We start from the raw sequence: 24,438 nt of genomic DNA on the forward strand, positions 1-24,438 counted from the left end.
CCAAAATACCTCGGATTTTATCCATCATTTGTTCGCGGTCCTTGTACTGTGCGAAGCAACGGCTCGAGCTAGATCTATAAATTTAGTATGCTTTTTTCAAACAAACGCCGAGCTCATGTAAGCTCCATTCAAAACGGGAAAGGAAAAAAACAAAACCGTACAGTGAGTTGCAAATGTTGACGGTTATTAAATCTGTATTGTATTTTCGCGGATGATTTGCACTATCCATTGCAGGGATACTGAATTTCAATTCAGTACCTACGATGCAAAAGGGGGTCTCCATTTAGTATTGCGAGCAAAGGCGTTGGATTGCAAACCCGGAGATGGCGAGTTTGGTTCTAGGTTCGTCCTAGGATGTTTCTGGGTGGGAAGATACATACTCAATACTCATGCAATTGGCGGGCATAGAAAAAGTTTTAATTAATAACTGTGGAAATGCTAATAGAACACTGTTGAAAAGCAGGCCATGTTACAGTTGGAATGTAAAGAGCTATTGAAGAGGAAGAAGATTATTCATGTAGAAGGTATTCATGTGAATGATGAGACTGCAAAACAACAATAATACGGGCACTCATATTGATGCTACGGGTTCGTAAAATGCTTCAATTTACAATTTACAAAGCTATACAAATGTGAGTAAAAATACCTTTTTAACTTCAAGACTGTCAGAAAATCTAATAAATTTCTTCAAAGCTCTCAAACTAAACCCATTAACTTTAATAATTACTAAACGCTGCAAAATTTGCAGAAAAGCAAGGATAAATTCAGTTAACAGTAAACGACGTCCGATTTCAAAAAGCTCCCCACTGCTCGATTTTATGCAAAAGTCATAAAACCAATGCAATGACACAATCTCTCGTTCACAATCCGAAAACTTCCAGAAATTCAATAACCTCTTGGGCATTTTCAACATGTCCCAATCAGTTCCATCGACCATTGTTCTTGCCCGCACTCAAGGACAAGGTAAAAGAATAGGTAAAGGCTGCCCACAAAAAGGCACCAGCTTACCGCTCGTTCCCATCTTATTGCAGCACACTGCATATTATCATATTCAATTACAGTGCTGTCTCCAACGACTATCTTGCAACTCCGTCTGCCCGGCTCCAGCTTGGCCACTTTTCAATTTCCATCAACAATTCACTCAATTCCAGAAAATACAAAGTGGATCGGATCACATGTGGATGTGAGATCGCAGAGTTTCTATGTCCGTTGCCGGCTTGATTCCTGTGTGGGAACTTTGTAGAGTAAATGGGATAATAGTTGCCCTTCAAACGAAATAAATAATGTAACCATCCTAATATCTCGTCAATGTATTATTCATTTAAAAAAGTGTTGCAACACCAAGACACCAAATATACGTATGGTTCTAGCGGTTATTTATCGGGCCATAGCTTTTTTATAGTATTTATAGTATTTTATAGTATTTCAATAAAAAGTTATTCCCTATGAAAGAATTATAGACAGGAATAGAATAGAACCAGGGTATAGCGTGGTGGATCTTTCCTCATCCAACCCCGCCCCTTATTCAGTGTCAAAATCACGATAATATTCACAATCAACAAATTTTCAATATAAAAAAGTTGTGAAGATGTAGGCATTGCGTAACGAACAACTATAAGTTCACCTACCCTGTCCTGTCCTTCGCATTCATTGGTAGAAGCGCATGCATACCCCCCTTTAGTCAGTTAGTCAATGTTACCCCATACAAAGATTTCTGCTCAGATAAACAATCACAGGTCACTGCCCAAGGAAAGGAAGAATAAGAAGAAATATTGGGGTGTCCAATGTTCGATCCGAGTTATCTATCAATGAAGGTAATTGGTAGCGCACGTTGGTGGCTGCAGCAGCCAAGGAAAAATCCCTTTCGATTCGATTGTATTTGCTTACCGAGTGCTCGGTTCGGTCGGCAGAAGCCCTCAGTGGGCGAAAGGAAGCAAATATGGTTTGAGCAAACTAGTGACTCGATATGGATGGCAGTGCGCTTTTGCCATGGTTTTCCATATGTGTGTAGAATTTGTTGACATTCTGTCCAAATGGCAGACAAAAGAAGAAAATCTAACAGTCTCTCCCCTTTTTTTCGGTTTTCCAATATAACTGGAAACTCACCGTGATTGTCTGTTCTCTGATGCTATGCACACATTTTGTGGAAAGGGAAAGCCAGTCAAAATTTGCTTCCAGGATATGGGACAGTTCATAGTCGGGGCGCCATCTGCCAAGAAGATCATGATACTTGTTGATGTTTCGTTTGCTTGTTCCACATATCGTCATCCGCTCGGCACATACAAGGTCGAAAATTTAATAAAGATTCAAATTGGTCCAAACTCGATAACATTTGATTGCATTTGTGTGGGGAATAAAGGAGTGGTAAATTTTAATAGCTTGATTTATGGGTGTTATCTTTTCGGTCAATTTGAATATTAGATGCTGACTAGCTGTAATTAAATTTCCTGAAAATTATACACGCATGGATAAACTAAACATGCTTCAATGTTGTCGGCGTATGAGAAGCTTGATTTTGTAATATTAGCTGTTGAGCTGTGTTATACAATTGATAGTAGAATAAATCTGGCAATTTTTTGGAAGCATCAAGGAGAATGTATTCTGTAAATTCTATTGAAATCATTAACCAATAGTGGATAAATGTATTATGTGTTGATAAATGTTGGTTTAAAACATTGATATGTGAAACATATTTGTAAATTTGTTTATAACAATAAAACATTTTTAAAGTATTGTATTGCACCAATCATATCCAACAAACATTGCAGGCTAATAAAGCGATTATTCAAACAAAAATAGTCTTCTTCAGCTAGAAAACTAGCTTATTCAGCTAAAATTGTTTGTTGGGTGGCACGGCAAATGCTGGGTAAAGCGTACCATTGGTACTTCGCGTACCTGAAGGAATAAAATAGACCCCATCTCGCGGTCCTTAGCCTCTTACCCAGCAACTCCTATCCCTACCTCCCCGCGGTGCTGGCCGGGATACGAGCAACCTTAGGGAAGATCGGGTAACCAACCCCGGTGGGAACTATGGTCGTATGCTGACAGGGAAGGGGGGTTTGCTCCTTTCCGGAGGTGCAAATCTTATTGAGCGTCTGTTCTCCATGTCAGGATCGGCTCACAACAGCGTCTGTTCTCCATGTTAGGGGCGGCTGATCATCGTCCGAGTGCCAGCGAGGGACTCTAAGTGAAACTGTGCACCATGGTCCACCGGAAATAAGGAGGAATGGTCCTCCGGAAATTTAGGGGGTTTGGTGTCAGGCCCTGCAAACCAGCCTTTAAAAATCATAAGCAACGAACAATCAACAAGAGAGTACGGACCGGAACCATCGGCGAAGACCACTGTGACGAAAAGGGACTAGCGATTGGAAACTCGGTTCGTGGAACTGCAAATCTCTCAACTTCATCAGGAGCACACGCATACTCGCCGATGTGCTCAAGGACCGTGGATTCGGCATCGTAGCGCTGCAGGAGGTTTGTTGGAAGGATCAATGGTGCGAACGTAAGAGGAACGAAAGAGGTAATCATACCATCTACCAGAGCTGCGGCAACACACACGAGCTGGGAGCAGCTTTTATAGTGAAGGACGATATGCAAAGGCGCGTGATCGGGTGGTGGCCGATCAATGAAAGAATGTGCAGGTTGAGGATCAAAGGCCGGTCCTTGAACTTCAGCATAATCAACGTCCATAGCCCACACTCCGGAAGCACTGATGATGATAAGGACGCATTCTACGCGCAGCTGGAACGTGAGTACGACAGCTGCCCAAGCCACGACGTCAAAATCATCATAGGAGATTTGAACGCTCAGGTTGGCCAAGAGGAGGAGTTTAGACCGACTATTGGAAAGTTCAGCGCTCACCGGCTGACGAACGAAAACGGCCTACGACTAATTGTTTTTGCCGCCTCCAAGAATATGGCCATTCGCAGCACCTACTTCCAACACAGCCTCCCGTATCGGTACACCTGGAGATCACCACTGCAGACAGAATCACAAATCGACCACGTTCTGATTGATGGACGGCACTTCTCCGACATTATCGACGTCAGGACATATCGTGGCGCTAACATCGACTCTGACCACTATCTGGTGATGGTTAAACTGCGCCCAAAACTATCCGTCATCAACAATGTTCGGTACCGACGACCGCCGCGGTACGATCTAGAGCGACTGAAGCAACCTGATGTCGCCACTGCATACGCGCAGCATCTCGAGGCAGCGTTGCCGGAAGAGGGTGAGCTCGATGGGGCCCCTCTTGAGGACTGCTGGAATACAGTCAAAGCAGCCATTAACGACGCAGCGGAGAGCAACGTCGGGTATATGGGTCGAAGTCGACGGAACGATTGGTTCGACGAAGAGTGCAGACAGATTCTGGAGGAGAAGGACGCAGCGCGGGCGGTCGCGCTGCAGCAAGGTACTCGGAAGAACGTGGAACGTTATAGACGGAAGCGGAGACAGCAGACCCGCCTTTTTCAGGAGAAGAAACGCCGCCTGGAAGAAGCGGAGTGCGAGGAGATGGAACAGCTGTGCCGTTCTCAAGATACACGCAAGTTCTATCAGAAGCTCAACGCATCCCGCAAAGGCTTCGTGCCGCGAGCCGAAATGTGCCGGGATAAGGATGGGAGCATCTTGACGGACGAACGTGTGGTGATCGAAAGGTGGAAGCAGCACTACGAGGAACATCTGAATGGCGCAGAGAGTACAGGCAGTGAAAGTCAAGGCAGCGGAGGAGATGACTACGTCAGTTCAGCGGAAGATGGAAGCCAACCAGCCCCCACCTTGAGGGAAGTTAAGGATGCCATTCAACAGCTAAAGACCAATAAAGCAGCTGGTAATGATGGTATCGGAGCTGAGCTCATCAAGATGGCCCCGGAAAAGCTGGCCACTTGTCTGCACAAACTGATAGTCAGAATCTGGGAAACTGAACAGCTACCGGAGGAGTGGAAGGAAGGGGTTATATGCCCCATCTACAAGAAAGGCGACAAACTGGAGTGCGAGAACTTTCGAGCGATCACCATCCTTAATGCCGCCTACAAAGTGATATCCCAGATCATCTTCCGTCGTCTGTCACCATTAGTGAACGAGTTCGTGGGAAGTTATCAAGCCGGCTTCGTTGACGGCCGCTCGACAACGGACCAGATCTTTACTGTACGGCAAATCCTTCAAAAATGCCGTGAATACCAGGTCCCAACGCACCATCTGTTCGTTGATTTCAAGGCGGCATACGACAGTATAGACCGCGTAGAGCATCTGTGGAAGTCGGGCCTACTACGGGCTCCAGAAGAAACTGCGGTCGAAAAAGATTCGCCTCCGCACCAAATGTGTCATGTACAAGACGCTTATAAGACCGGTTGTCCTCTACGGACATGAAACATGGACAATGCTCGAGGAGGACTTGCAAGCACTCGGAGTATTCGAAATACGGGTGCTTAGGACCATCTTTGGCGGTGTGCAAGAAGACGGTGTGTGGCGGCGAAGAATGAACCATGAGCTCGCCCAACTCTACGGCGAACCCAGTATCCAGAAGGTAGCTAAAGCCGGAAGGGTACGATGGGCAGGACATGTTGCAAGAATGCCGGACAGCAACCCTGCAAAGATGGTGTTCGCTTCCGATCCGGCAGATACGAGACGGCGTGGAGCGCAGCGAGCGAGATGGGCAGACCAGGTGCAAAATGACTTGGCGAGCGTGGGGCGTATCCGAGGATGGAGAGATGCGGCCTCGAACCGTGTATTGTGGCGTCAAATTGTTGATTCAGTGTTATCTGTTTAGATGTAAACTAAATAAATGAAATGAATGTTTGTTGGGTAGTGAATAGAACGCTTCTAGAAAAAATCTAATAAATACAAATTCTATCTCAGTACCCAATTCCTAGGTAATATCCAGCCTGCATCGAATTTGAATACTATTATGAAAACTCACAATTACGTATATGCACGTCGTGTTTTTACTAATTATCAATCTCACTGAGGAAAAATCCATGTCATGTTAATGTGTGAACGATATAGATTTTTGCAATTGCTTCATAACCAGTGTAAGGAAAAGCTCAATATCTCAAAACTCATGAACGATTCAAATCAATCGTGAGTTGAATTGAAACGCATACAACTCAGCACCTTAAACAATCATGTCTGAGTTTTACAACCCATTTGTATGATCAAAGGTTTTTGAAATGATTCTCCTTGGTCAAAACAGTGAATTGACGTTCGTCGTATAGAACAATGAATTTGCTTTCGTGTGTAAACACTGAATTGAGCCCAAATTGATGTTAAAAGCCTTTTGGAGCGAAAATGAGTGAAACGATGTAATATAGCATAACCAACTCAAGCATGATGCATTCCTTCAAATTTGCAAACGAGTTTACTCGCGTGGTAGGGCTCGATTTGAAAATGATTTTGCCAACACTGTTTATAACAATAGAACTTATTTGAAATAGCAGAACACACATAATTTATGGTTGTTGTATCATGTAAAGTTTATTGATAATCTTGAACGGAAATATTTATGCAAAGGAAAACGAATCAAATAGATTTTATGAAACTATTAAATGTGTTTCAAATGTATTACATATGAACCATATTATTTCTAAGAATGCGTCATACACACACATAGGATCATTATTAAAAGCTTCTACTCCTTTTCAAAGCTGCCAGAAAAGTATGCATATTTGAAGTACATTGGTGTGAAATTGATTTACACTCTCAATCGGTAGACGAGTAATAAGTCATTATAATTAGAGAGCAAACATTTTACTTTCGATTTCTACTGCTTGGTTGCGCCAGAAAGGAAGGGCTAGGTTTTGGAACAATATTTGCGTGTGGGCTGCTACCAAGGATGGATTTTTGGTAGCCGACAGGATGATAGACCACTGGAGTCAAAGATGGCGTGAGTAACGCCGGGGAAAACGGATCGATCTGGAGAATCGATCATAGCCTGTACGTCCGAACAGATCATTGGAAGTATTTCGGTGATACCGAGTGATGCTTAGTCAAGCAAATCTTTGCTAGAAACTGTACGACACTGTACGAATAATTGTGGAGTGCCACTGTAATTTGTGCGAGAAAGTCTCCGGCCTCGCTGTTCCCGGAGCAAAATGACTAAGTCGGTAACCAAAGATGGATAGCTAGACGATTTATCTTTAAGACAATTAATTGAATGATATAATAACAATTTAATCAGATTTGCAAAAAAGCGAAAAAGATCTGGTTACTATCACAGATATGAATTACATAACTTTCCATTACTATCCAGCAAAAAAAGTGAATTAAGACAAAAAAATGTTGTTTTCATCAACAAATTCTCATAAGCATCGGTAGTGATACTTCGAGTTTATACTAAAATGCAAAACTTGTGATATATCTCTCACAGATTTCAAAAGTTCCACCAAGAATTGCGTTTCATGTTTATACTTAAGGTGGTTATACAACAAAGCCACAAATCGGCCATCTTGGAAACCACGTGCTTTTTCTAGTTATTTTTCAAGAGCACGGATTGAGAGAACTATAACGCCCACGGGGATGAAACATCCGTAGATGGTTTGCTTACTCATGCTAAACAATCGACTTTATTTTCAGCATTGTACGAAAATTATTACGCTAGATTTGAACTTTTGATATTAGGAGTAGAAAACCGTGTGGTGAATTTGAAATTCACCACATGGCTTGATTGTATAATCACCTTAAGGTGACGGGGCAGACGGGGCAACAGGGACTTTGTCCAAGGGCTTGACGGCCCCTCCCCATGGCCACTGCGAGTTAGACCGGGACCTTCGTCCATAACCCCTAATCCCAAAGCGTCAAGCGACCCGTGCCGAGGGGATGCATAGCCAGGGGGGTGAAATAATAAGCTAGGCCTTTAACGGAGCCTGTGGGGTACCTGGGCACCCTCCTCCAAAACCAAGTCAATTCTTCAATTAGTGGTAGTAGTGTAGGCGACAACCCCTTCGCAAGAGGTGGGTTGTTCAGGTCTCCGCCTAAGAGGCCAGAGGCAATAGTCAGCAGCTCAGTGCGCAGCGCCAGCGTGGGTCACTCAACCTTCCTCTCGGCTAAAAAAACGCCGGTAGAGGTTATTGACGGCCCATGGCTTGTGGAAGCGATGAACCGCAAACGCGATGGGCTTTCGGCCTTCGAGGTGGCGACGGAACAGCTGGACGCCATCATCGACTTTGCGTCATCGAAGCATAATATCAGCAAGGACCTCAAGAGGAGCTTGCAGAAACTTCGAAAGTTGATGCTGGACGCCAAGCTGGAGAGGGCGGTCGGGACGGCCAAGTGTAAACCCGTGAAATCGGTGGAGTCGAGGTCTACCCAGACTGAGGCCCAAGGATTCGCGGACTCGGGCAAGGTCGAATCGAGCGAAGGCGTGCCAGCGAAGACGGTGGTGCCAAAGTGTACCCAAACTGAGGCTCAAGTATTTGCGGGTACGTCGGGGGAAGACAGTCTCCAGGGGATGAGCTCCCTGGGGGCCGCTCCAAAACGCGGAGGGTTACTACCCCGAACAAGGGTAGTGGGGCTGGGAAGCTGAGCCCCGGCCAGGTACCTCCAAAACCGGGGGAGGAAAGACGTGGAAAGGTCCGTCCACTCAGGAAAGACGGTAGTAAGGGGTTACAGCAGGCTGAAAGTTCTCAGCCGCACCAGACCAGAGAAATAGAGGGGGATGACGCCTCCTGGACCCTGGTCAAGAACAAGAGGAAACCGAAGACGTCAAGGGCCGAAAAGAAGGCCCAGGCGAATGAGGGTAGCAAGAAGTCTAGGGTAGGCGCCAATCGCTAGTTCAGGCGCAAATAAGAGGTGGTCCAAGGGATCGGAGTCGGCTTCATGGGTCATACCGGTGGTCATGCTCTGTGGTCGAACTCGATCCTTTTATCGAACAAGCGGCCGTGCGAAGAACAACATGGTATCGTCGCTTTCGCGGTGTCGGTCAACCGGGCGGGTTCCGAGCCCGAGGACGGAAAGGCCACCTGGAAAGCCAGCAACGTGCTGGCACGATACCATGGTGTTCTTCTAAAAAAGCGAGTTACGATGTTCGGTGCTGCAGGGACACGCAGCTAACCTCGAGGGTGCGTTGTGCACTGGCCCCCCTTTGAAGCATTACTTTCTGGTTGTACCGAAGGGACTATGGGCTTGGCGGCAATGGAAACGGTTTAGCGGGTCGGGGATGTAGTCCTGCCTCCCTCGGTGATCCCTAACCCCGCACTTCCTGGTCAACCCAGAATGTCTGTTGAGCAGATTCCCCCTCCATTGCTTAGGAAGAAAAAAAAACACACAGGCATCACCTCAATTCGTCGAGCTGAGTTGATTGGTATATAACACTATGGGTCTCCGGGCCTCCTATAAAAAGTTCATTTTTGGAGCGAACATATAGCCTTTACGTATACTTAGTATACGAGAAAGGCAATATTGGTATATATGTGAATAATAGTGACTAGTCGATAAATTAATCATATTCCTTTAATTCATCTGGTTGAAAGTGGTAATAAACACAAAAATAAAGCATATATTGCACACTTTCATGCCCTGTCACGGGACAAATCTTTTTTTAGATTTTTGTAACATGCAATTCATCTTTCGCGTTTCTATACATATCGAAAGGGGCAGATATGTAGGGGAACTGTTCCGATCTCCATATCACTGAACATATATTCATCTCATCGCTAAACAAAGAAATGCGGCACCAATTTTGTCACTGTCAACAGGCGTGTTCACTGCTAAAAAATCACAAAAAACATAATAAACAAACCAAATTCCTTTCCATTGCTTTGTTTTTGATGGGATGAATATCGGAGTCATGAGTTGAAGTCCAGGAGCAGTTCCCCTAAACATCGCGTGACATGTCTCATTGAAAATGTGAAATTCCAGTACTAGCTATAATACGGAGGCTCTTGATGTCAAAGTTGTCGTGTGACATCTCGTAATCTAAACAGACTATAAGCGTCACGTTTTAGAAAACCAAGAATGTTCAAACGTATGTAGGAAGCATTTTTGACAAGCTACATCCTATTAAAATTATTATTTCGGCGTTCTTCATCATCATCAGATAATAGTAATGTAACCACGGTGTGCCTGTGACCGTTATTAACGAAAAAAATGTCCATCCATTCTGAACTCGCCTTTCGAAAGATATAATATCCAGGCGTCTGCTATGAAAATTTCAAAATATTTCATCTAGGCGTCTGCTACGAAAATTTCAAAATATTTCATCTAGGGGATTAAAAGTTATAACAGTTACAAATTTATTGATTTTTACGTTCGATATTTCATTAATATGCAACCATATATACCGTGAATTTCCTCCTGATTACATCCAAATAAATTATCATCAAATATGCAATTTGCAACCTCAATCAAAAACCTATTCTTTGAATAATAAAAAAATAGCAAAGGATGTTAGAGATATTGATTTAACCCTTATCCGGTATACGTCTGACGGTAGGGGTAAAATTTATCTTAAAAATTGAATATCTCAGGCGTTTCAGAACCGATTTGTATATTTTTTTCTCAGAAGAACCAGATAGGTTTCTAGATTATGACAGGATTAGGATTGGCCACTTGGTCTCGGAGTTATTCCGGATTGTACTGGGGTAGTTTTTTTACTGGTGGGTATTGCCGTCTGAATCTTTAGTCTACACAGATAGAAAAATTCACTGAAATTTACGCTAAAGATGATGCACATAAATGGAACACCATTATTAGCTTAATTCCACGCGTGATTTAGCCTAAATGTATACAATATTTGACGTGAATCGTCAATATTGCTTGCAAGTTGTAAGCAAACTTGTTAGGAAGAGGTCCATTTCCGCGTAGAATAGTGTTAATTTCCGCATCTCAAGTTTTACGCGTTGTTTACTTTTCATTTTTTGTTTCTGTGTATGCTGTTAAAATTACCTAATATTGTGATTGGTCAACTCGGAGATGTATATCGTACATGTTCTGCCCGTAATGGAACTTTTTCTGACCAGACTAGGGATTATTCGCTCTTCCGGAATCGGCTACAAGGGATCTATATCCCGGGATGGCCAAATTGGAAAGAAAATTCCAAATATGACTTGCGACACATCATATGTCATAAATTTGCGATTAGGAGCTCGAATGTGACCTCCGGGAATTGATATGGCCTACTCTGGCCACATTGACATGGTCCTGGGGCATCCGGAATCCGGTCCCGGTGGACCACTTTTGCGAAAATTCCAAATACGGCTTGCGACACATCATATGTCATAATTTTGCGATTAGGAGTTCGAAAGTGAACTCCGGGAATTGATATGGCCTACCCTGGCCACATTGACATGGTCCTGGGGCATCCGGAATCCGGCACCGGTGGACCAATTTGGCTTCGCCGACGACATAGATATTATGGCACGTAACTTTGAGAAGATGGAGGAAGCCAACATCAGACTGAAGAGGGAAGCCAAGCGGATCGGACTAGTCATCAACACGTCGAAGACGAAATACATGATAGGAAGAGGTTCAAGAGAAGACAATGTGAGCCACCCACCACGAGTTTGCATCGGTGGTGACGAAATCGAGGTGGTAGAAGAATGTGTGTCCTTGGGCTCACTGGTGACTGCCGAAAATGATACCAGCAGAGAAATTCGGAGACGCATAGTGGTTGGAAATCGTACGTACTTTGGACTCCATCTATGGTGGGGTGCAGATGGCGGAGGTACGTGGAGGAGGCGAATGAACCACGAGTTGCATCAGCTGCTGGGAGAACTATCCATCGTTCACACCGCGAAAATCGGACGACTGCGGTGAGCCAGGTACGTAGAATGTCGGACAGTAACCCGGTGAAAATGGTTCTCGACAACGATCCGACGGGCACAAGAAGGCGAGGTGCGCAGCGGGCAAGGTGGATCGATCAGGTGGAAGATGACTTGCGGACCCTCCGTAGACTGCGTGGTTGGCGACGGGCTGCCATGGACCAAGTCGAATGGAGAAGACTCTTATATACCGCACAGGCCACTTCGGCCTTAGTCTGAATAAATAATAATAAGGGTAGGTAGGTTAGACAAGACCAGTACAGTTGCTAATGAAGAATGTGTATAGCCGCCGGACATTCTAAATACTCACGCTCCTCTAATGTGGACGTGTACTATACACATGTGGAAGTGTTGGCTTGAGAAATGGATTGCGAGTGATTTGACTATGTGTCAAATTTGGGAATCTCGAGCTCGTTCAGTAGCCGCTAGGTTGCGAAGGCCGACGGAGGTCCTTCGTAGCTTAGTTGGTTAAAGCACCAGTCTAGCGTACTGTAGAGTCATGGGTTCGAGTCCCATCGAAGGGAAAGTGGTTACCTCCAATACATTTTCCAAATAAATATCTTCCACATAACGTACATATTCTGAATATGAAACTGATCACGGTCGTACAACTTCTGTCTAGTTAAAGATAAGTGTTTTAAAAATGAGCTAAACTTTTCCACTCGTTTTTGTCTAAAGAAAACATATTATGGCAATAACATTTGAGCACATAGTCCGATCTGAGTCAATGGTCAATTATCAATTGGAAACAATGGTATAGGATTCCCCACCGAATGCAACTTGTAGCGAAAAAATCGAAAACAATAAGGCTGCGGGGAAGGACCAGCTCCCGGCTGAACTTCTCAAACATGGCAGTGAGCAGCTTTATGAAGTTCTGCACCGTATTATGTCGAAAATATGGGAAGACAAGGAATTGCCTGATAGCTGGTTGGACGGCCTCATTTGTCGTCTCTTTAAGAAAGGGCACAGACTGGAACGCGCCAATTACCGAGGAATAACCCTCCTTAATTCGGCGTACAAAATGATGTCCCGAATTATGTGCAACAGATTGAGACCGCTTGAAGAGTCCTTCGTCGGCGAATACCAGGCAGGTTTTCGTGAGGGCCGATCAATGACGGATCAAATGTTTACCCTGAGACAAATCCTTGATAAATTCCGGGAGTACAACTTGCAGACACACCATCTGTTTATTGATTTCAAAGCGGTGACGTACGATGTGAAACGGAATGAATTACGGCAAATTATGCTAGAACATGGTTTTCCAGCGAAACTGATACGGCTGATTCGTATAACGTTGGACGGATCGAAATCAAGTGTAAGGGTTGCGGATGAAATATCGACATCATCTGTTACCTTAGATGGATTGAAGCAGGGTGATGCACTTTCGAATCTACTGTTCAATATAGCGCTCGAGGAAGCGATTAGGAGAGCTGGTGTGCAAAAAAGCACAAGATCGCATATGCTCCTGGGATTTGCGGACGATATCGATATTATCGAGATTGATCGCCGTGCCGTGGAAGAGGCTTTTGTGCCTTTTAAGAGGGAGACAGCGAGGATTGGACTCACGATCTGTACCAGCAAAACGAAGTACATGCTCGCTGGCAATCAACGTGGGTTCATTAGTGGTGGTGATATTGAAATGGTGCTGGATGGTGAAAATTTGGCTTTGTGGAATGTCGCGTACACGATGGCTTTTTGCAGGTTGAAGAGGACCTGAGTGTGGTGACGCTTGGATTCCATCTTCGCTTTGGGCTCTTCCGAATAAACCATCCGCAACAAATATGTAACACTGAATGTTGAAATTTATTTGGTTGGTTTATGTACTAGATAATATTATGGAATGCTGGATGGCATCTAATTTCGACAAGAAAAATAATATGGTTTCATTTACACTGCTAATAATATTTTACATAATGAGTAAAACTCAAATTTTGATATTATTTACTTGCTTATTTGTTTTCCTTTGTATATCAATCATATATCCCACAATATTCCCTTCCTCTACTCTATACTTATGAAGGTTTTTTTTTATCCCTTTTTATTTGTTACGCTAGTTACGCCACTACTGCATTAACACTGAGAACAGCTTTGCAGTTAAAATTACTATATTGTAGGGTTAAATTAAAAACACAACGCCACTAAATTTGTGCAGACTACACACCACATTTATTTTAAATTTATTGTGCACTTCATTTTACTATGGGCATTCCATGCAAACACAGCAGTTAAAATTACTATGTAAAGCGTTTGAAATAACAATGAGCTTGTTGTTGATTTAACTTATTCGTAATATTCAGTATTTGGGAGATTCTCGAAAATAAAAACAAAAGCCGAACATTTTTATATCATTATATATATCATTTTTATATTTATATATATTTATATTTTTGGTGAAAATCAGACTTGCACAGAGTGGAAAAAGTCCGTAAGTGAACGAGGCAGCTCCTGTGCAAACAGTAACTGCGTCTGTATCATCACTGGAATCATCGCCGGATCATGAATTGGAGATCAATGTATGATGTCAATAATGTTCGTCTTCTGGTTAGCCAAATTATCCTCAACAACACCGGCAGTCATTATCGACGAGCAGCATTGATGATTACGGCAATTCCAGTATATGAATTACAGGGCTGAAATAAATAGAACTGTGCTTTTATTCGTGCTTTTTGTCATCGCTTACTATCTGTTTACTTACGAGCAATCCAGAAATGCTTCATTTAGGTACTATTAATCGTGAAAATTGATTGCAATTCAAGTTATACACACTTCATTGCCTTGCTTCTGCCACACAATACGACAGCTTCGATGTTGACAGTAGAAATTTTCATCACTATGATTTATTATTATTTTGACTATGCGCGTGGTAATATCAACAAGTTATTTTAATAATACATTTATTCATTTCAACAACAACTTGAAATAGTAATTTTAACAACCATTTTTCAGTCAAAACTACTCCAACATTTATTTCAGTGAAGTTTTGCAACTCACAACGCTGTGTCGCTTATGACGCTGTGTAGCAGTATGACGTCACAAACAAAATATTGTAAACATTGCCCTCACAAGAATTAACTCGTATAGGCCTTTTCATGTGGCACTGCCGGGACTGCACTTGTTTACACCCGCTGAGCAAACCGTTCAAATCCGACGCTGTCTCTTTCATAGAAGAACTGTCAATTGACGGTAAAATCAGCTGTTTTCAAACGTCTCGTGAAAAGGCCTATTTTAGCAGGGGAAAAAATGTGAACGTAGCCCTCATTTGATGTTATCACGGATAACTTCGTAAACTCATTAATGAGTAAAAATTTAACCATTATTGGATCTTGTATTGAGCTGTCAGAAAATGTGGAAAATTTGACAACTTGAAGTGGGTGAAAAAACACCCATTTTGAGAATGTTGACCGACTTTAAAAACGTTTATTTGTAAACCCATAAATGGGTGAAAAAAGTCTTGAAAGTTTTCGGATCAAGTTTAGCTGCTAGTGCCGTTTTGCGGCGGTGCACAAATTTAAAGGATTTTTGTGATCTAACTATACTTGGGAACCATGGATAAGCTTAAACGTAAGTAATTCAAATATTTTTTAACTGGATATCAAAAATCTCTATTATGTTTTTTGATTTATCAGGATTGAAAAAGATGGAAGTGCACCTTCAACCAAACCACGACGAGGGATGCCTGGATTCTGGACTTGAAAAAACATTGTATTTATAAACCCATGTTAAAAGAATAAATAAGCTTGAGCACTTTATTTGTTGTACCATTCTTTAAAACTGCAACAAATCCCATTTTTATTATTTTCCATTCTAGCTCCATTCTCAAAAACGAGAGTTTTTTACCCATTTTCAACTGAAACCAATTCTTAAAAATGGGTAAAAATGCAACATTTTTTTGACATATATTGCTTTTATTCATTTATGAGTAAAACGTGGTTTACTCATGAAATGAGTAGATCCACTTATTCCCCAAACTGGTTAAAAATTTAACCTGTAATGAGTTTACGAGGTTATCCGTGATGACGTCCCGCTCAGCCCGGTGGCATCCCTATCCCACACAATAGGTTTGTTTTGCAGCCAACATTACGCGACCGTATCCCACTGACAGTTCTGTATCCTAATGAGAATCAAATGTAATGCTTGTAAACAAAACACATACTATCATGAATTTTACACTGAGATGTTGGCTGCAAAAACATGGCGGCGTGCCACCCACCTGGTCCCGCTGCACACGCTCATTTATTTACATTTAACATTCACAGCTACTTTTATTCGAAGCAGTTTTTATTCATTGAATGATATCAAAATTTCATCAGAGGAAGTTATCATTTGGAGAAAATGTGCATTGCTTAAATACCCTCCGTCATGATGTTGTCACAAATCGGCTTGATGTGTAGTCATGAAGGGTGCGAAATTTCAACGATTTCTTTAGAACACTGGTCATCAATATTCAATAGTCTGTGCTGGAACCATGAACCCTTGGTCAAACTCTAATTGGCGATTTGCAGCTAGACGTTCACGCCAGCTCGACAACGTTGATGACACCCAGATTTTTGAGATTTTCCTTCAAATCGAATCACTGTGATATGTAAACGCTGGGATCAACAATATTTAAAGGTAAAGTTTATTTTTTTGTTACATTTCACTTCTTGTTTTTTTTTTTAAGTACATACATATATAATCAGTTTACTTCATTGGAAAATTCTGTAGATGAAATCATTGTTGAACCTTTTGGGTTTCTTGATTTCACGACGATGAATCTTAAGTGGCTCATGTTGCACTTCTTCTGCTGCTATGTTCTCTGGTTCGTGATCTTCGTCAGGATCTGCTGTGGTTATTGTAAGGGAACAAGGGACCTTCTTCAAATCGTTCACGCTCCTGGCGTACTGAACACCATTAGCGCTTACTACTACCATTTTTGGTCCATCTTGCGCTACAACTGTATAGTGCTCCGAAGAAAATGTAGCATCAGACTTTGATTTTCGTTGTTGTTTCACCAAAACAACATCTCCGACTCGAATTTCCGATGGTTTCGCGTGTCTCATACGATCTGCATTTTTGGAACTTATAAACTTTTCTTCTGCATCCGTCTCACGAACGTTTTCCCTATCTAGCACTGTCCGACCGTTATTGTTCCAAAGACTTGGGAACGTTCCACGGAATTTCCAACCAGTCAATAATTCAAAGGGAGTTACTTTGATCCTGGAATGCGGTATCAGAGTATTGTGGTTGTGCACAAATACATCTAATTCCTTCCTCCAACTTTTACCTTCAATTTTGCAGCACTCAACGTTCTAATTATTGCCTGATTCTGCCGCTCAACTAAGCCGTTAGATTGCGGACTTAGGGCCAATTTCTTCACCTTCGCTTAACTCGTAAGCGGTGCTTACCCATACGCTTAAATTTGGTTTAAGCACTAAGCGGAGGTGAAGAAATCGGCCCTTAGAGGAATTGATTTTGTAACAATCTCCTTTGACGCCCCTACGTCTGTGGAGCGGACGTCCTTACGTCCTTAACCGGCTAACCTCGTTCTCTTCTATCTCAGGGTCGCGTATGACCTGCTTAGGGGACACACAAATCCAAAACCGAGGTGGACGACAACAAAAGCAAACCACTTCCATGCAAGGCTAGTAGGTCATGATTGAAAGAGACAATTTTACATTTTATTTATTTTTATTCTTATTCATATTTGTTTTTGGGGTTAGGATATTTGGTATAGTACCGTTGCGGCCGTTTGAGAAAGTAGGAGAAGCATACCTTTGATGGTCGACAAGGGGCGACGAGCGAGGGAGAGCGTGGGTTCATGACCGGTTCCGGATGTTTGCTAACCCTGTTCTTCGCTTTGTTCTCGGTGTCGGGCTTGCACTTCACAATGGCAATTCGACGGGGGTGATTCTTCGCTGGGCGGTGGATTGCCGTGAACACTCAGGGGGCTGGCTTGGCACTGATGGGTCACCCTTGGCGACGGCGGTTTGACGGTGGTGGTTCCTGTCGGGCGGCGGGGCGCCGCGACCACTGGAGAGCTTGCTTAGCACTAATGAGGCCACACTTGGCGACGGCGGTTTGACGGTGGTGGTTCCTGTCGGGCGGCGGGGAGCCGCGACCACTGGAGAGCTTGCTTGCCACGTGAGTCACACTCGGTGACGGCGTTTCGACGGTGATGGTTCTATGCCGAGCGGCGGGGAGCCGCAACCACTGGAGAGCTTGCTTAGCACTAATGAGGCCACACTTGGCGACGGCGGTTTGACGGTGGTGGTTCCTGTCGGGCGGCGGGGAGCCGCGACCACTGGAGAGCTTGCTTGCCACGTGAGTCACACTCGGTGACGGCGTTTCGACGGTGATGGTTCTATGCCAAGCGGCGGGGAGCCGCAACCACTCGAGAATCTGCTGGGCACTTTTGTCTCCCTGAGCGTCGGCGTTTCGAAGGGGTTGCTTCTTGGTCGGGCGGCGGAAAGTCGCGTCGATTTTCCTTCCGGACGGCGGAGAACCGGTACAGCTTACGGATGCTTGTTTCGCACTTTCGGGCTCACAAAAAAACACGGATCAACGGTGGTGGTTCCTTGCCGGACGGTTCGAAGCCAAGGCCACTTAGGGAACTCGTTTAGAGTCCGTTCCGAGCTGACACGCGGTGGTAGCTTTCGGTTCACACGATTTTCCCGGACACGGTTCTTTTCGGTCCGATCGCTCTCGCTGTTACTGCCCGAATCCCCGTTTATTCTCCTCCTCTTTTTCTTCTCCTTTTCTCTCCCCCTTTTCGCTCCGGATCTTGCGATGACATTTTCTATTTCGCCCTCTTAGGGGTGATTCACTACTTAGCGTTAGTGGGTACACGGTTAAGGTGGAATAACCGGTCATGTACCAAATTATTCCACCTTTTGGGTACTGCATGCTGAGTCTCACAAAATATAATCTTGTTAGTTTTTTTTTTGTCTCGTATTTATATGAACAAACTTTAAGGCAGTTAGTCGGCTTATTGTTGCCGTATTCGGTAACAATTGTCCCTCCGAGCGGGGAAAAATTAAGCCTTATCAGAGGATTAATTTTTCTTCGAAGGGTGGTCATATGTCATGGGTTAATGGACAACGATCTTTAGGACACCAGTTCTAGGTCTTATAAGGTAGGGTGGCGGTTTGGATCTATAAACAGTTAATTGCTCGTACTCGTTTGCATTCACTGCACTTGAAAAATGAACTTTTCTGAATGAGGCGTATAATGCTTCTCATGCCACTCGTTTTTTTGGGTAAAGTTGATTTGACTATTTTTCATTATGTTATTTTATCTTTCCCTATCTTTATTTTATTTTATTTTTTTTAAATACTATGAACTCTCTCCTGAGAATCTTCGGGGATGAATTTCCCTTCCCTTCATGATCCATCTCTTCATTTAATTTTAGTATTCCTATCCAACTCATTCATCCGTTTCAATCATCTTCATTCAGTGGGCCCTTACTCTTTCAAAATGTCTCATTCACTCTTGGACTGGCTGGTAAACTATTCTTACCCTAGACTCCTTATACTCCTAATCTTCTACTTTCACCCAAGACGCCTACCGTCTTGTGGGTAATCCCCTCTACGGAGGCTCTCTCAGCCTCGGTAGCCAGTTCAATGACCCAGTCCTTCTTAAGGAAATGGGTAGACCCCATTTGATCAATGGGTTTATTTTCCTGGTCTAATCATTCGGATTAACCGTTTAAAGATTGTGAGGCGATATGAGTGATTTCATTGAACGCACTCATTTCGGCCGTCTTTTTTTCGCCGCTGTCATTGCAGCCAACTTAACTTTTGTTTAAAAAAAACCATAATTTCTTAATCAAAACAAACCTAGCAGTGGAAGTTCATCGTTCGATCGGAGGTATGCAAGCGAATCGAGGCATCGAAGACCATGATTTAAGAAAATTCAACGGATGGAAGCCAATAAAGCCCTTACCCCGGAATTTTAGTGTCATATTTAAAGAACTGGGGGTGCACTTAACCCGGTTTCAAATGCTCGGCCGGCCAAACGCCCAGATGCTTGCCTTCGAGATCTTCGATCTCGTAAGACGATGACCCTTTTTTCCTCAACACCCGAGCAGGTAGGAACAGTGGGCCGTATTTGGCATTATAGTGGTCTGCGGCACTGGAAAGTTTCATATTCCGGCGGAATACGAGTTGTCCCTCCTGGAGTTCCTTTCCGAATCTTTTGTGCCGTAGATTATATCGTTTCTGACACTCATTGTGAGCTTTGGCCAGATTTTCTTTGATCAGATCGCAAATCTCGCTATATAGATTTGACTGTTGTTTTGACCTTTCCTCGGCAGTGAGTCCTACATCGGAATCTCCTAACCGATGATCTGGTCCTTTGACCAACATTTCATACCCGTGTGTGGCAAAATACGGCGTCAATTCCGTGGTGGCGTGTAAAGAATTATTTAGGACAGTCTCGATTTCCGAGATTTTAGTGTCCCATAACCTTTGGTCATTGCGCACGTAAGTGCGAATAGCTGCATTCACGGTGCGGTGGACTCGCTCCACTGGGTTTCCCTGCGAATGATATTTCGAATTGAGCCAATGTCGAATATCGAAACGTTCTAATAACTTCCGGAATTCTCCCGAAAGAAAACACGACGCATTATCGGTTATTACCACTTCCGGTACCGAATTGCGAAAAAACCATTGGTCTCGAAGAGTGGTGCAAAGGATAACACTATCTATTCTTCGAAATGGTACAAGCATAACCCATTTGCTGAACAAATCGATTACTGAAAATATATATTGGTTTTGTTTCTTGCTTTTAGGTAAAGGGCCAACAAAGTCTAGGGCAATAATTTGCCAAGGATGTGTGGTCATACGTTGCTCCCCTAAAGGAGGGCAAAGTGAGACATTGGCCCCTTTAGTCTCTTTGCATGTGGTGCACTTTTGCACATGATGCCGAACATCAATGGCCATTCGAGGCCAAAAATATCGCTGCCGAATTCGAGCCAACGTTTTGTCGGTGCCTAGATGCATAGAGTTTTCGTGATTCTCTTCAAGAATCAAAGATCGCTCGCTGGGGCTGGGAATTTCTTTCCAGTCAAACCGCTGATCGTGGATCGACCCTGGAGAAGATAGATATTTATAAAGCTTTCCCTCTCTAATCTGGTAATCTACATAATTTTCAGGATTTTCAACAATTCCCTCCAACAACTGCTCATACCATCGAATTTCTGAATTTGCGGAAGAAGTATCGTCCGGTAGGGGAAGAATCGGGTTACCAACGGTTAGCGCGGACACACTACGTGAGAGTGCATCAGGAACCGTGTTTTCTTTACCCTTCCTATGGATTATAGTCATGTTGTGGTGCTGTAACTCCAGACACCACCTGCTGCACCTAGATGCCGTCTTCCATTTGGACGTCATTATGTGCGTCAGCGCTGATGAATCGGTCACCAGGGTAAAATGTGACCCCTCGACATAGCCCCTAAATGCTTCGATGGACAGGAGAGCGGCTAAAGCTTCCTTCTCACACGCATGATAGTTTCTTTGAGGGGTTGTCATTTTGTGTGAGAAGTAAGCTATAACCTTCTCCTGTTCCCCTTGCTTTTGGGTAAGGACTCCTGCCACGGCCACGTCACTGGCGTCAGTTTGAATCATAAATTCCTGACTAAAGTCTGGGGGAGAGAGAATGGGGGCCGAAATCAATTTCTCTTTAATTTTATTAAACGCTTCTTCTGCGAGTTCGTTCCAGCCAAGTAATTTGGACTTGGTTTTTAGCAGGTCCGATAACGGGGAAGTTATTCCGCTAAAGTCGTCGATAAATCGGCGATAGTAGTTGGCCATCCCTAGGAAACGGCGCAGTTTAGTTATAGTAGATGGCCTCTCGTACTCTACTATAGCCCGCACTTTCTCAGGATTGGCGCGGAGGCCATCTGTAGAAAGCAAGTAACCTAGGAATGGCAACTCACTAACGCCGAATTTCGATTTCTCTAAATTGATAGAGAGATTTGCCTGGGTTAGGCGACATGCCACTTCCCGTAAGAGCCGAATATGCTCTCCGAACGTCTCCGTCACGATGACTATATCGTCAAGATAGACGAAGACGTTCGGTTCGAGTTCCCCGTGCCCTAGCACCCTGTCCATTAGTCGTGATAAAGAGGCAGGGCTGTTGACTAGCCCAAATGGAAGCCGGGTAAACTGAAACATACCCTTGCCTTGTATGCTGAAGGCAGTATATCTTCGCGATCTTTTTTCTAGCGGTATTTGGAGAAACGCCTCCGAAAGGTCTATGGTACTTAGGTACCTGGCTTTAGGCAACTGACCCAATATTCGTCCCGGATGGGGCAAGGGATATGCGTCCCTAATTGTACGTTCGTTTATTTTTCTTGCGTCTAAGCAAAGACGAATTTTTCCCGACGGTTTTATTACCGGGACAACGTTAGATGACCAGTCAGAGTGGGCTCGTTCGATAATACCGATGCGAAGCATTCGATCAAGTTCCAGGGCAACTTTCTGTTGGACCTTGGGGGACAAAGTGTATGGGTACTGGCGTACCGGAGGTTTACCCCTCCATTCATCGGATATCTCGATGCGATGCTCTGTCAATGGAGTCACCGATAGATCGTCAGTGTCTGCCACTTTGAACAAGTTTTTGACCTGCTCTAGTTGAAGACATTCTTCTTCTGTGAGTAGAGATGACTGATTGGGTTCTGGCCGTAATTCTTCTACGGTTAACACGTTACAGTTCTGTATGGTTGGCCATATGCGGAATTTGCGCCAGAAATCCATTCCCAAGATACAATCCACGACTAGGTTTTGGACTACAATAGTAGGAATAATTTTTAATTTGCCTTGAAAATTAAATGGGATGAAAAGTTGACCTAATATGGTTAGTTCAGACCCATTTGCAGAGTGAACCTTAGTAGGGCGCTTTAAAGGTTGTAGTTTGCCTCCGCGTAATTTATTGTAAATTTCTTCGCTGATAATAGTCAGTTGGCTACCGGAGTCGAGCAGACCTTTGGTAGGAAAGCCGTAAATTTTAATAGCCGCGTAAGGTCTGTTGTCGTTTAGTAGAGATAGGGAAATGTTTAAGGATTCCTTGGATTGTAAATCATAGCACTCTTCCGATACAGGTTCCCACCACTCGGAAGGGGTGATTCCAATCGGATAAGAGTTTACGCGTGAGAGGACGGGCTCGACGATCGGCGATTTTCGATCGCCTGAAGCCCGTTTTTTTTGCAGTATGGGCAATTTTGGGTTTCGAAGCCCTTAAAGCCACATACCAGGCATAACAACCCGCCTTTGTAGGCTCGGCATTGTTCTAAGGAGTGGTTTGGTTGGCGGCAATTAAGACACTCATATCTCCTCGGTGGTGTATAGCCACTCACCAAGTATTCTAGGGTTCTTGACGGCTTTGACCCTCCCTCTCGAGCGGGTTCATGGCCTATAGGTTTACTGGACGAATTTGGGTTTTTGGGTTCGTTTTTACCATTATTTTCCTTATTAGGTAGGTTGGGTTTCATTTCTTTGTTTTTGGTAAAATATTTTTCCTGTGGCTTAGAATTCGATGAACGATTCGTATATTTATTATCGTTACGTGCTGGTTTTCCCGCTGAAACAAGATTGGTTGTTTTCTCCGAGCCAAAAACTTTTGCAAAGAGTGAGAAATTGGAGGCGTCTATCATATGGCCAGCCTCCAATAGCTCCGCGAGGTTTGCAAGGGGCTTCCAGAGCAAAGCCTTTTTATAGTCCGCTCGCATATTTCTTCTGAGAATGTCTAGCCTTTCTCCTTCAGTCATAGGGTTTATCATTGAACGAAACATTCCTTCCATCTCGTAATAGAAGTCTTGGAATGTTTCGTTTCTCTGCTGTCTTCTTTGATAAATTTTACTCCGGACTAGTGAATCTAGTTCCGGATGAGCGAAAGTTTTTCTGAGCTCCGATACTAAATGGGCCCAGTTGCCCAATCTTCCAGCTGATCGCATGGACATGTACCAGCTAAGGGCTGGACCTGTGAATAGGTGGAAGGCAGAATCGAAGAGTTCTGGCTCCGCAATATTTTCGGAAAGGGCCAGCTGAAACACCAAATGCAGAAACTCGTTTAACTTGAGTCCCTGGTCAGTGCCAGCGTACTTTTCGACCTTCCATTTTGACACCGGTAAGGATTTACGACTGTAAGGTCTATTGGTTGGGTCCCAAACGGGCAATGAAGTGCTTGGTAGGTTACCTTGGACCAGCGATGCAGGCACTTGGCTGTGCATCTGACTGGCCATGCTAGAAAAACTTTGACTATTGACTGGTCCCATCCTACTGTTCGGTACGGGGTTATGAATCCAGTCTGGTCCCCATGACAACGGAGTATATCCGGATGATGACCGCAATGGGGTGAAAGCGGGTTCCCTAGAGACATAAGGTGTTAGCTTCCATCTATCTCCCGAAAATTCTGGGCCCGCAAACAAAGATGTTTGGCGTGGGGTTTCTATAACGCTAGATAAGGGAAACCAAGACTCGATTTGTGGGGACGAGGGATAGGTCGGCGTACCCGGCGGTAAATTATAAAAAGAGCTAGGGTTGATCGATGACGCCATTCTCGGCACCGTGTTCGCTAAAGTGGGATTCGTTAAAGTATTAATTGCTGGGAAACCAACGGTGCTTCTAGCGAAAGTATCTTGGTGTTCAATACTTATCCCACAACTTCCTCTGTTCGCAGAAACTTGTTTCCAATGATCATAATCGGT

The sequence above is a fragment of the Armigeres subalbatus genome, chromosome 2 (assembly GCF_024139115.2).
Source record: "Armigeres subalbatus isolate Guangzhou_Male chromosome 2, GZ_Asu_2, whole genome shotgun sequence".
NCBI classification, from domain to species: Eukaryota; Metazoa; Arthropoda; class Insecta; order Diptera; family Culicidae; genus Armigeres; species Armigeres subalbatus.